This window comes from Ursus americanus, chromosome 13 (assembly GCF_024610735.1).
Source record: "Ursus americanus isolate L20-20 chromosome 13, mUrsAme1.1.p, whole genome shotgun sequence".
Classification (NCBI taxonomy): domain Eukaryota; kingdom Metazoa; phylum Chordata; class Mammalia; order Carnivora; family Ursidae; genus Ursus; species Ursus americanus.
Genome location: NC_142139.1, coordinates 46,052,520 through 46,064,897, shown reverse-complemented (window position 1 = coordinate 46,064,897; position 12,378 = coordinate 46,052,520). Strand labels below are relative to the sequence as shown.

The 12,378-nt window shown below is 37.9% G+C and overlaps 1 pseudogene; it reads right to left on the bottom strand.

Moving 5' to 3' along the window:
- LOC123793042 (2-iminobutanoate/2-iminopropanoate deaminase-like) overlaps positions 1-12,217 on the bottom strand; it is a 34,035-nt pseudogene extending 21,818 nt beyond the window's left edge.
- Between the last annotated feature and the right edge of the window lie 161 nt (positions 12,218-12,378).

Sequence of the window (12,378 nt, the reverse complement as noted above, 5' to 3'; positions counted from 1 at the left end):
TCTGGCTTCTGTCCCATGACTTCCTCTAGTTTCTCTCTCTCTCTCTGAATATCTTTCAGATTGCTGCTTCAGTTGGACTGTCAACTTCAACTTGATGATGGCTTTGTAAAGGTTAGATGCTTCTGGCATCATAGCCCTGCTATCCCATCTCATTTTCCAACAAACCCAGAAAGTAATTGCTGGTGAAATTACTAATGGAACTCTCAGGGGATGTGGGACTTGAATGTGTCAGATTTTAGATGGGCAGCTTTTGTTTCCCATGTGACAGATTCTAAAACCTAGAATGATTAGAAAGAAGAGAACTGGGATTTCTAAGAATCCCGGCATAGTACATAAAATCTTCACAGGAAACTTTTTTTTCCTCTTGTAAACCAGGACAACAGATTTATCATAGAAATGACTTGATATTTTTTTTTAAGAAGTATCAAATTCAGTCACTTTTGTGAATAATATTTTAGGGTGATGTATCCTGTTGTTACGATAAATTATTGTGACCCAAATAACCCTGATGAGCCTGTGTTCTTGAAAAGAACTTGTACTTTTAGGTAAGAATGGAAAGCTGACTGGGTCTTAGAAAATAGGGAAAAAAACCCCAATATTAACAAAAAGCAGTATTTTCTTCAGTTACTGATGTTTAATATTGCTAGTGTAATTAGGCTCATTTCCAATTGATTTTTTTCTTCTAGAGACTAAATTAATCTTAGAAATATATCAATGGTATTCAGTGGCATATTCTTTAAGCATTATGATTTATACACAAAGATTATTGATATCTACTTTGAAATTTTGAAAGGTGACAGACACACCATACCTCCAGGTAAAGTCTTTAATTTTGTCACCTTGTTTGGAATAAACAGACCACAGCTAAGTTTGAGTATAGATAATGAATGTATCTCACTCCCAGAAGTACCAATTGCAAAGAAGAATGTTCTTAATTGTTATGGTCATCATAACTTTAGTCTTTCATGTATTGATGTGCATTTTTTTTATATTACATGAACTAGAAACTCACCGACAAGACAAAACGGAACAGAGAATGTCAATTGCTTTTGTCTTTTTGCTTTTTCTTGCATCAGTATTCTTCAGTTCATTTTACCCTTTATTATAACCTACATCACAAAGTCGGCAAAGATAATGGGTTGATGAAAATGAATCTATTTTGGCTCTTTCTTGTAGCGCTGCTAAATTATAATTTTTTTTCTGAGATGAGATAAATAATTTGTGAAAAATGAAATGAGTCTTACTTTAGATCTTATTTTTTTCATTGCACTAAATATGAGTTTTCAAAATTGGATATTAAACTACTATAATTATACAGCTGTACATTTATGGTTACATTCACTAAAATTATTTGAAGAAAACTTTCATAAGAAAGGCAAAATGTAACCATCTACCTTAGTTTTTATCTTTGTAAAAATAGTCAAATGCTTATTGGAAAAGAGAGTTTCTTTTTATATTGTTCTTAATAAACACCAGGTAGGGACATGATATAGTTTACACACACACACACACACACACACACACACACACACACACAACTTGGTTTTCAGAAAACCAAGAATAACGTATTATGCTTTTTCTTAAACTACAACAAAATTTCACCTTAAGAGGAGTATTTCCTGAATAATCTAGAAGTCATTTTATCTTTAACACATGGGTTCCTGTTTCTAAGAAGACAAGATCAGAGGATCTTCTTTAAAAAAAATCTATTCACATAGCTTCCTGGCCACTAGTTAAAACAAAGCCATATCTTATGGGTAAAGTCAGGTCATCTCCTTTGTGACCAAAATAAATTAAAGAACTGAGACACTTTCTACCAGTTTCAGTGAGGGAGACTTCTTTTCCTATTATCTGTGTATATCCGGTGAACAGTTTTATCATCCTCAGTAAGCCAGGTGTTTCTCTCCATTCTGTTTTATTGGGGTCGGCCAAACATATGGGATATACTGAAAACACAAGTGAAGAAGTATCGACAGAAGCCCTCGTAACGAAAAAGGTATATAGATTCCATTATTGGAGTAGGCATTGTCTTAGTCTGTTTGAACTGTTATAATAAAATACCATAGACTGGGTGACTTAAACAACTAACACTTATTTCTCACAGTTCTGGAGACTGGGAAGTCCAAGGTCACGTCCAGACTTGATGTCTGGGGAGAGCTCACTTCCTGGTTCTTAGATGACCATCTTCTCACTGTGTCCTCACATGATAGAAGAGCCAACGGAGTTGTTTTGGCTCTCTTTTTATAAGGGACTAATCGCATCCATGAGGGCTCCACCCTCATGACCTAATCACTTCCCAAAAGCCCCACCTCCAAATACCATCGATTGAGTTTCAACATATGAAATTTGAAGGGACACAAACATTCAGTCCATAGAGGTGTATTTCACCACAAATCAGGGAAGGACCAGGCAGAAGTGAAATATTCTTCTGGGCTCTTTTTCTTTGTATCATGGTATAATCACCGAACTGCATTCCAGACAACAGAGCCATAGCAGAAACAAATGCCTAAAGCAGTGGCCCACTGGAATCATCTGGGAAGCTTTAAAAGATACCAATCTCTGGGCACTGCACCTAGTTATTTGAATATAACTTATCTGGGTTGGGGTCCGGGTATCAACATTTGAATAATGCCCTCTATGAGATCTAATGTTCACTCATGTCAGAGGCCCATTGGTCTATAGCTATGGAGATAATGAGATGGAATCCAAGCCAGGAATGATAGCTGCATACCAGACACAGGCAGGAGAAAACACGGATTGAAAACCAGGCTGCTGTCCTCAGAGGCAGATACTTCATCAACCCTGACTAGTGCCCCCGAGCAGCTAGCCTCCTGCACTTGATTATGCATCTGAGTCATGAAGGTCCGTGGATTTCTTGCTACTTAGGGAGGAGCTATACAAGATTTTTTTCTTGATTTTTTTTTAAAGGAATGAAAGCACTTTGATTTACTTAAAATGTACCTCATTATCACTAGTTAAATGAAACTTCAGTTTGGGATTTTTAAAAAATAATACAGTATATTTTTCCTTTGGCTTCCTTAAATTTAAACATTTTTAAAAAAGGATCACATGTTCATTATTTATAATAAAGGCTTATATTGAAAAAAAAAATGGATGGCCCTTGGCCTAACACTCTTTGTCCTCAGTCCTGGTCTCCCAAGGCAATCATTGTTAACTCTTCCAGCTGTTTCTTCTGGTGTTTATTTTCATATTTCTCAAGGACATGTTCCTACTGTTATTTTTGCTGATCAACGTTAGATCTTCTCTTTAGCTTCCTGTTTTGGTAGATGAAGAGTCAGCCTGGTGAGTGCACTTTCCCTTCCCTTCCTGGTGTGCTTTTATCACATATTTGGTTCCATTTCCAGGAACTCAGCTCTTTACTGCCTTCTCAGCATCCCGGATGCACTGGGCATTGGTCAGAGTTGATTTAAGTATCTGCCTCTCAAGAATTCAGCAACAAACCCCTTTCTCACACCCACAGGGATCATTAGGAACAGGCAGCTTTTTCTTATAAACACTTTTTAAAAAGTTTGAATAAACCCCCTTTTACTGTACAATGGAACTATCAAACATTTCCTTAAAATATCCAATTTTTGGGTACACCCCGTATTCTGAAGGGGGTTACCTTCTATGTCTCAAAAGTGACTTATTGTTCTTGGCATCAGTCTCCAATTATTCCAAGTTGCCCACTCCCCTTTTGGTTGGGACCACCTCCAGTGATTCCCAGGAGAATATCCGACACATTTATAGCCTGAGAAGAGATAAAGACAAAAATAGAACCCCAAATTCCATTTGTAGCAGGGAATCTCGCCACAATGGTGAATTATTTTCTTGGGTCGTTATTACAAGTGAATCCTTCATTACAGGTGCAGGTTCAGACAGGGTTGTCTAAAAACTAGTTTCACTGCTTTATAGAAATGCCTCTATACACTCTGGACACAGGTATGTGGAAGTGCAGAGCTGAATATAGTTAATGGTGGTGATCAAACAAGAAAAGTTTCAGGGTGTTTAGCATGAAGAAATGTGAATGCTTTGGGGGCACCTGGGTGGCTCAGTCAGTTAAGCCTCCTACTCTTGATTTCAGCTCAGGTCATGATCTCAGGGTCATAAGAACAAGTCCCCCCAGAGGGGCTTTGCACTCAGCGTGGAGTCTGCTTCTCTCTCTCCCTCGGCCCCTCCCCCCCCATGCTCTCTCTCTCCGTGTCTCTCTCTCAAATAAATAAATATGTTTTTTAAAAAAGAAATATGACTGTTTTAATTTAGAATCTCTCTCTCTTTAGTGATGAGCTTGATTTTTTTCTCTGCTTGGACTAGAGCTGCCTCCTCTTCTCTTCCAGAACATTTTCTTCTTCAATAATATAAAACTATGTGTCATTTTCTGGGTATGTGACCCCTGACTTTCCTTAGGGATCTAGCCAACAGCACTCAGGGACTCTATAGGGCAGCCACCTAGACCAGGGGGAAGACCCGTGGCTTCTCTGACATGGCTCTTTCTGGCTGGTTTTACTTCCCCTTGGTATTACCAATTCAAATTTAAATAGCTTACTCAATCTTCACCATGACAAGTATGTGAGTTGGAATTAATTTGAATGAGGCTAATTCTCCCTTTTAAGCCAGAGAACACACACCTCCTCTTTTACAAGGTGTGTGAGAATCCTGGCTAATCTCACACCCCCTGGCCTTTGTCCTTATTTCCCCTCTGCCTTCATCTTTCTTATGGCAACAGGCTCCTCAGTGGAGACCTCCTGGAGGTCTGGTATGGTGGTGTCTTTCTAAGTCCTTCCAGGCAGGCTTAATTACTACCTTCCTTTTGTTTTCATAACATCTTGTCCATATCTCTGCAACAGCTCTTTTTAATTCCACGCCGTAATTCACTTCCTTCTTCTCCAATTCCTTTATCCTCTATTTCTTACATGGTTTAGTGTTCACTGTACCTAACTCAGTGACTGAATCAAAACAGAGGCTAAATAAGTGTTTATTGAACAAATTAATGAAAGAATTCTAAGATGGAGGCATCGGGAATAGCCTATGATTTATGCTGCTTCTTCACAGGAATATATGCCTCTATTTTACTTCAGCAGAGAGTAACCACCTGTGACCAAAAGGAACCACGGACTATCAGAGAACTCAACCAAAACTGTTCAGGTGTATTTTTGAGGGTTATTGTTCTTCCAAGGGCCCGAAGTCTTTCTTCTGCACTTCAGAGACTGAGAAGACAGAATAATTGTCTAGGTATCTGCCCCTCTTCCCCACTGGGTGACCTAAGAAACATCCTTTTCTTTGCATTGCCAATGACATTGATCAGAGATCTGTGGGAAGTATCTTTTCCAAATTTGCCCTTGGCAATTAACTGAGTGAATTTTTTTTTCTTCCCAGAGACAGAGCAAAAGGGAAGAGTCTAGATAAAGCATGTTATAAGAAGAAGATAAGAGGATATTTTCCAAAGAGCCTCTAAAATTTAGAGGATCATGCCATTCAGCTTGAAAGCTGAAAACTATAGAAAGTACTTTTTAAAACTTTTTAAAAAATGATTTATTTATTTATTTAGAGAGAGAGATAGAGCACGAGCAGGGGGGAGAAGCAGAGGGAGAAGGAGAGAAAATCTTGCTGAGTGCTCAGCCCGAGCCAGATGCAGGGCTCCATCTCAGGACCCCGAAATCATGACCTGACCGGAAATCAAGAGTCAGATGCTCAACCGACTGAGCCACCCAGGTGCCCGATGAAAGTACAAATTCATGTAAGTAAAACTCAGGTAGAAACTAGAAAATAAGGGTACCTTATATACACTGTGCATGTGAATTATTAGTTTTCAGATTCTTTGCAACCAATATTTATCTTATTGTTTAACTATTTGACTTAGTTTCCTAGGAATGCTCTAACAAATTACCCCAAATCTGGTGGCTTAAAACAACAAAAATTTATTTTCTCATAGTTCTGGGGGTCAGAACTCCAAAATTAAGGTATTGGCAGGACTGCTTTCTTCTGGAGTCTCTGAAGTAGAATCCGTTCTCTGCCTCTCTCTCAGTTTCTGGGGGCTGCTGGCAACACTTGCTCTCTCGGTGTGCAGACTTCATCACAGCCATTTCTGGTCCATCCTCACATCACCTTCCCCATGTGTCAGTGTCTCAAATCTCTTTTTTCATATAAGGAATCCAGTCATTGAATTTAGGGCCCACTCCAAATCCAGGATGATCTCATCTCAAAATCCTTAATGTCATTAAATCTGCAGACTGTATTGTCAAATAAGGTGACATTCATGGATACCAGGGTTAGGATCTGGACATATCTTCTGGGGGGATAACACTCAACCCACTACACCACCTATGGCTTTTAAAAATTTCTGCACTATGTAAAAAACATGTGTGCGATTTTGTGTATGTTAAGGATATGATGACAGAAGCAAAGTACAGTGAGAAGTTGAGGCAGTTGTCTGGAAAATTCCAGGAAACTTGTCAATTTTGATCAATGTGGCTGACTATTTTAGGCTGAGTGTACTTCGAAAATTTGTATGATGCTCTGGGCAGATTCTCTTAGCCTTAAGAGATATGGAGTTGAGAAAAAGATAAGGCAATATCTAGAGGGGGGAGGCGTCAGTAGAGAACAGAAAGGCAAGGCTTTTCAGGCTAGAAAACATTCGGGAAGTCTGGTGGCTTGTGAAAATGACTTGCAACTTGGCAAAATTACTTGACCATGGGTGTCTAGAATTTGTGCTTTGATCTGTAATTCTGCAATTTAGGAAATTAATTGGAGTCAGTTGGTTAATGTTCATTGAACTCTAGATGTTCAATTTTGAGAGAATCAATAGATACATTTAGCTATTCTTTACTAGCTTCCATTGGTCAGTGATGTTTACATGATTGAATAAGGTTTTGAGTGCTTTAATCTCAATTCCTTTTAACAATTTATTTGGCCTGTGAAGGATCAGTGGATCAGTGTAGCGAATTTCAACAACAGTGGAGAATTGTATTTACATTTTCTTAAACACATCACTCTAATTTATAAAACTTCTTCTATACAGTAAATGATTTGATGTATTCCTCTAAACATGCTTTGCTTGGTTATGGAATAAATAAGACATGTTTAACAAAATACATGGTTGAGTTCTTATGATTAAAAAAGGAAAAAATTATAATTGTTAGTTAAGAAAATTGTACAACAATGAGTCATTGTTTGAATAACTTGTTTTTACGAAACTGGTGAATAAGAAACCCTTTAAAATATCAAGGCAATAAAAAAGACCATGTTAACCAGTTTTGGCCCTTTTCATTAACCAAAACATACGGAATATTTACTGCATTGTAAAGACGTCCTTGGCGCATTTGATATTGTGGGTTTCTTAACCTATCTGTTTAATTTTGAATCATAAAAAAATGCAAAGAGTAAAATCAGAGAAAGCGCAGTTGAAACAAATGTGGTAGGAAAAGAAAATAGAATCATTAGGGTGAGCGTAAACAGTCTTCAGAAAGATGTACGTGTGTTTAGGAAATGGATCGTTGAATTGATTATGGGCTAGAGAGAAAAGGATAAATATCCTGCCTTCTTACTGCTTCATTTTTCTCCTCTCCAGCTTTTAACACATTCTAAAAAGTGTTCATATTAATTACTGAAAGCAATATGAATGTGATTGGACTGAATTAAAAGTTATAGTAATATGGTCAAAGAGTATAGTATGTTTCCACTTTAGTAGAAGGAAAGAAACCACTCTCATTACTTTTAAATATCTAGCTTGCTTGGAGAGGGAGACACTGCGGGAAGACACCGTCTACCCTATCAGGCAAGGCTGGAGTAAGGAACGTGGAAAATGATATCTGCCCAGCAGTTCTTCACTGCATGCGGGAAAGGGATGTGTAACGAAGGGAACACACATGACATCTTTGTGTTCTCACCTGGGCTTTTTCTCCATTATGCAAGAAAAAATCCAAATAACTCCTGGTTAGATTTCCAAAGAAGAGGTGAGCTATAAAAAGAAACGTTTGTTAAGAAGTAGAATAAAGAGAACATAATCCTTTAGCATGGTGATTTATGAATATAGAAACCAATGGGTCCTAAGTTAAACCAGTGTGAGAAAGTGGAAAGAATTAGGAGGTTGGGCTCCAGGGCAAGAATCACTTCACCTAATTAAATGGGTGGTGGTTGGTAAACCAGCACACTTTTCTGAGCTCCAATTACTTCCTCAGTAAAATGAGGGGCTTGGTGCAGATAAGAATATCATAATGTGTGGTTGAATGAAAAGCACTAAGTCAAAGCTGCACACTTGATTTAACCTTTGGGTAGAATAGTGACATCACTATGATCGCATGCAGTTTTTACATGACATTCAGCTTTTCGGAGATATTATTCATTATTTGTAGTAGTGCCTGGGTAAGAGATGAGGAATTATCCAAAATTTCTCACCATTGTTAGGAAAACAGCTAAAACTTCACGGCTCTTTCATTTAAGGGAGGATTGATAGATTTGACTATTTAGAAACAATTGCATGGCAAATCACCATAAACAAAGCAGAAGAAAAATCGCACATTATGAAGAAAATATTTGTATCTTAAATATCTAAGAAATAAAGAAGGTACTAAATATAGGAAAGGGAAAAGCTGATAGTGCTAGAAAAATGGGTAAAAGACATGGCATGCAGTTCGCAAGAAGTGAAAACTGAGTTTCTGATCTATAAGGATACTTAAAGATATTCAAGCTCACTTATAATAGAAGAAATGCAAGTTAAAACTATATTGAGATACTATTTCTGACCTATCAGATTGGCAACAATCCACGTTTGGCAACATATTCTGTTGGCAAGGTTGTTATGAAACAGGCACTTTCGTATGGTACTAGTTGGAATGCAAAATTTTTATGTCCCTATGAAAAGAAATTTGGCAATATTTTTCCAAAGTACATGTTCATTTACTCTTTGGCCCAACATTTTAACTTCTAGGAATATAATCCAAGAACACACTAGTAAAAATGGAAATGACATCAGCAAAAAATTATTCATTGTGTTATTTGTGTATATAATAATAGGTGTTATCTATGTATAATATAGCAAAGATTTACATACACATGTAAAATTAAACATATATGTAAATATGCGTAAATGCAATTACATGTGTATGTAATAATAGTAAAGAAAAAACAAAATACAATCACATGGTATGGTACATCTCATTTATTTTATATATATATTATATACTATTATATACTATATTATAACATATTATATATTATCATAAAGGATATTATACAGAATAGTTTCATTGCTTTGATAATCCTCTGTGCTCCACCTATTAACCCCCGACAACTAACAATCTTTTTACTGTCTTCATAGTTTTGTCTTTTCCAGAATGTCATATAGTTGGAATTATACAGTATGTGTACATTTAAAGACTTGTGTCTAGATTGAACATAATAGGTTGCACATAATAGGTGAACAGAAAATAAACAAATTGAGAACTACAATAGTGATAAGAAGAAAGGACTGTTGTGAATTTTTGGAACGACAGGCTACAAATACAAAGCAGATAGATGTATACAAAGTCAGAGATCTAGCATGTGAGACAGAGATAGACATTCTTAAGAGCACCTACATTAAATGATATGATGGAAGGTAAGAAATACCATATTCCTTAAAAAGTACTTAAATACTTACTTTAGTGACAAGTGTCCAAAATTCCTACATCTAAGATGCATCTTATTGAATTAATTTTCATAGGAGCTCTTTAAATGTTCCCCAGATGGTAATAATCTGGTAGTGTTTGCACCTAAATTTACCAGAGTACTTGCTGACCACTGTCTGAGAGTACTTGCTCCTATTGAATCCTTGGAGATTAAATTTATGCTGGTGGACCATTTTAATTATCTCGATTTGAAATTTGGAAGGAAAGATACAAACCTTTAGATAGTCAAATATCAGAGCCCCATTATATTTCGACATATGAAATCAAGAGAAGAGGACCCTGAAAACAAATAAGGAAAAGTCATATGCTTTTCCTCTTACAAGTAATTCAAGTAATTCAACATAAAATCAGTATCGAATAGAATTCTATAGTTACCTTGCTTCCAGTCTGCTTATCAGAATTCCCTGCAATTGAACCTTCTTCCTTCATTCAAATAGCTATATGGGCTTTTCTTCCACAATATGCCAGTGAAATCAAGTGCACTGATTCATTGTGTTTAGTGGAATCACGTAAGAGAAAATCTGTATCTAAATTCCTGGTCATCAAGATGCTTCATTCCCTGCCCCTAACCTATCTCTTGAGCCTCATTGCCTTTCAACTCTTCAAGTACATCAAAATCCCTTCTGCCAGTAAGCCTTTGGATGTTCGCTCTGCCTGGAGCACTCCCCACCTCCCCTAGCTAACTCCTATTTACCACTCTTTGGGGCCCTGCTCAATCGTCAACTTGCTCAGAAGAGTATTCTTTGCCCCTTTAGACTAAATCAGAACTCCTCGTTATGTGTTCTCAAAATTTCTATTGTTTTTTCAAAACACTTGTCACAGTTTTTAGTTACGTATTTTATGATGTTTTGTTTTTCTGCCTCCTCTTTTAAATTGTACGGTCCATGAAGGCACGGACCTTTATGTTCTCAGCACTTAATATCGTGCCTGGGACATGTCTATGTTGTGATATCTTTGGTTTCACTTACCTTGTTGTCTTGATTCTGTACCTCTTGCTGCTTTAAACTCAGAGATGCATCCTCAAACTGAAAAGGGTCAGTTTCAATCCTGGCAGCTCATTAGAATCATCCAAGTGGGTTTTATAAATGGGTCTCACCTCAGATCAATCAAATCAGAATCTCTGGGGCAGTGATTCTCGAAGTGTGTGATGCTGTTGACCAGCACATCAGCATCTCCCACCTGGGAACTTGCTAGAAATGCAAAATCTTGTCCCCTCCCTGCACCTACTGAATCAGAAGGTGTGGGTAGAGACCAGCAAGCTGTTGAACAAGCACGCCAACTGATTCTGGTACATGTTCAAGTTTGAGAACCAAACCACTGTTTTAGCAAACATTAGAGTCAACTAGAGAGTGAATTAAAATACAGGTTGCTGGGCCCTGCCTCCAGAGCTTCTGAGTCAGTAGGTCTGGGGTGGGCCTACAAATTTATATACCAAACAAGTGCCCACATAATGCTCATGCTACTGGTCAAATTTTGAGAACCACTGCTCTAGGGCTGGGGTCAACAAACATTTTCTGTCATGACAAGATGGCAAATATTTTAGGCTTTGTGTGTCACATGGTTTCATGACAACTCCTCAACTCTGCCATTGTAGTGGGGAAAGCAGCCATGGACAGCATATAAACAAATGAGTTCTCCGGCACTGGGCTGGGTTTGGCCCAATGGGCTATTGTGTGCCAGCTCTTTGGCCTAATGGACTATAGTGAATTCTAGAGGCTGGGACCCAGGTATTTTCTCAGATGGTGGTTCTGAACCTTGTATGTACTGTATTAAAATCACTGGATAAGATTTTAAATATTCTCAATTCTCCAGACCATAATCAGTATCTCTGAAGATAGGGTCCAGGCATTAGCGTTTTTAAAGCTCCAAGTTATTTCTGGTACGCAGCCAGGTTTGGGAATTATTGGTTTGAAACCTTGGCTAATCCTCTGATTTCTGATTCTGGCTTGTTCTTGACCAGATTCCCTGGAATCTCTCTGATCCTTGACTTGTTGTTGACCCTGACCCCCGTTGACCCTGACCCCCCCTAGGGAATGTTAAGCAACTATAAACCATGTTAGGCAGGCGGATTCTAAAAAGACCTGGAAACAACATGAAGCATGTAACCTTGAACCTTTAAAATGAGCTTAATTGGCAAATAATATGTAGTTCATCAACAAAGAAATAAATCATGAAGGAATGAGTTTTGGTGGCTTGGAGACTGTCCAGCTGATCCCTATTATCTCAGGGTTGAATTACTGTGGGTCAGTTTTCCAAAGGCTGATCTCACTTCTTAAAGTATATCAAATAGTTGGGAACCAAAGGAAACTAAAGTAGTTTTTGGAGAGTCAAAAATGATTGGAACAATGAAGACACAGGACACTGTATACTTCTAGTTAACATGATTCCTTTGGTAAATCAGTCTGTTATCTTCTATTTGGAGAAAAGGATAGGGTGTGCCTGTGCACGCACATGCACACGCGCAAATGTGCACATGTGAATCTTTGTGGTTTATAATTGAGAGGCAAGAATGCCTGGAAACTTTGATGGCAGGTGTTTTCTCTTACCTGCATGCTTGGTGCTAGCACTCACTTAACAGGTCGATTAGAGGTATGGATGCTACAAAGTGTGGATTTCCTCATGAGATTCTGCAGGCTCCTGAGATTTAGTGAGGTTCCTCCAAAAGGAATGTGTCTCTCTGTGTCTGTGTGTGCAGGTGGCGTAACACGGGTCC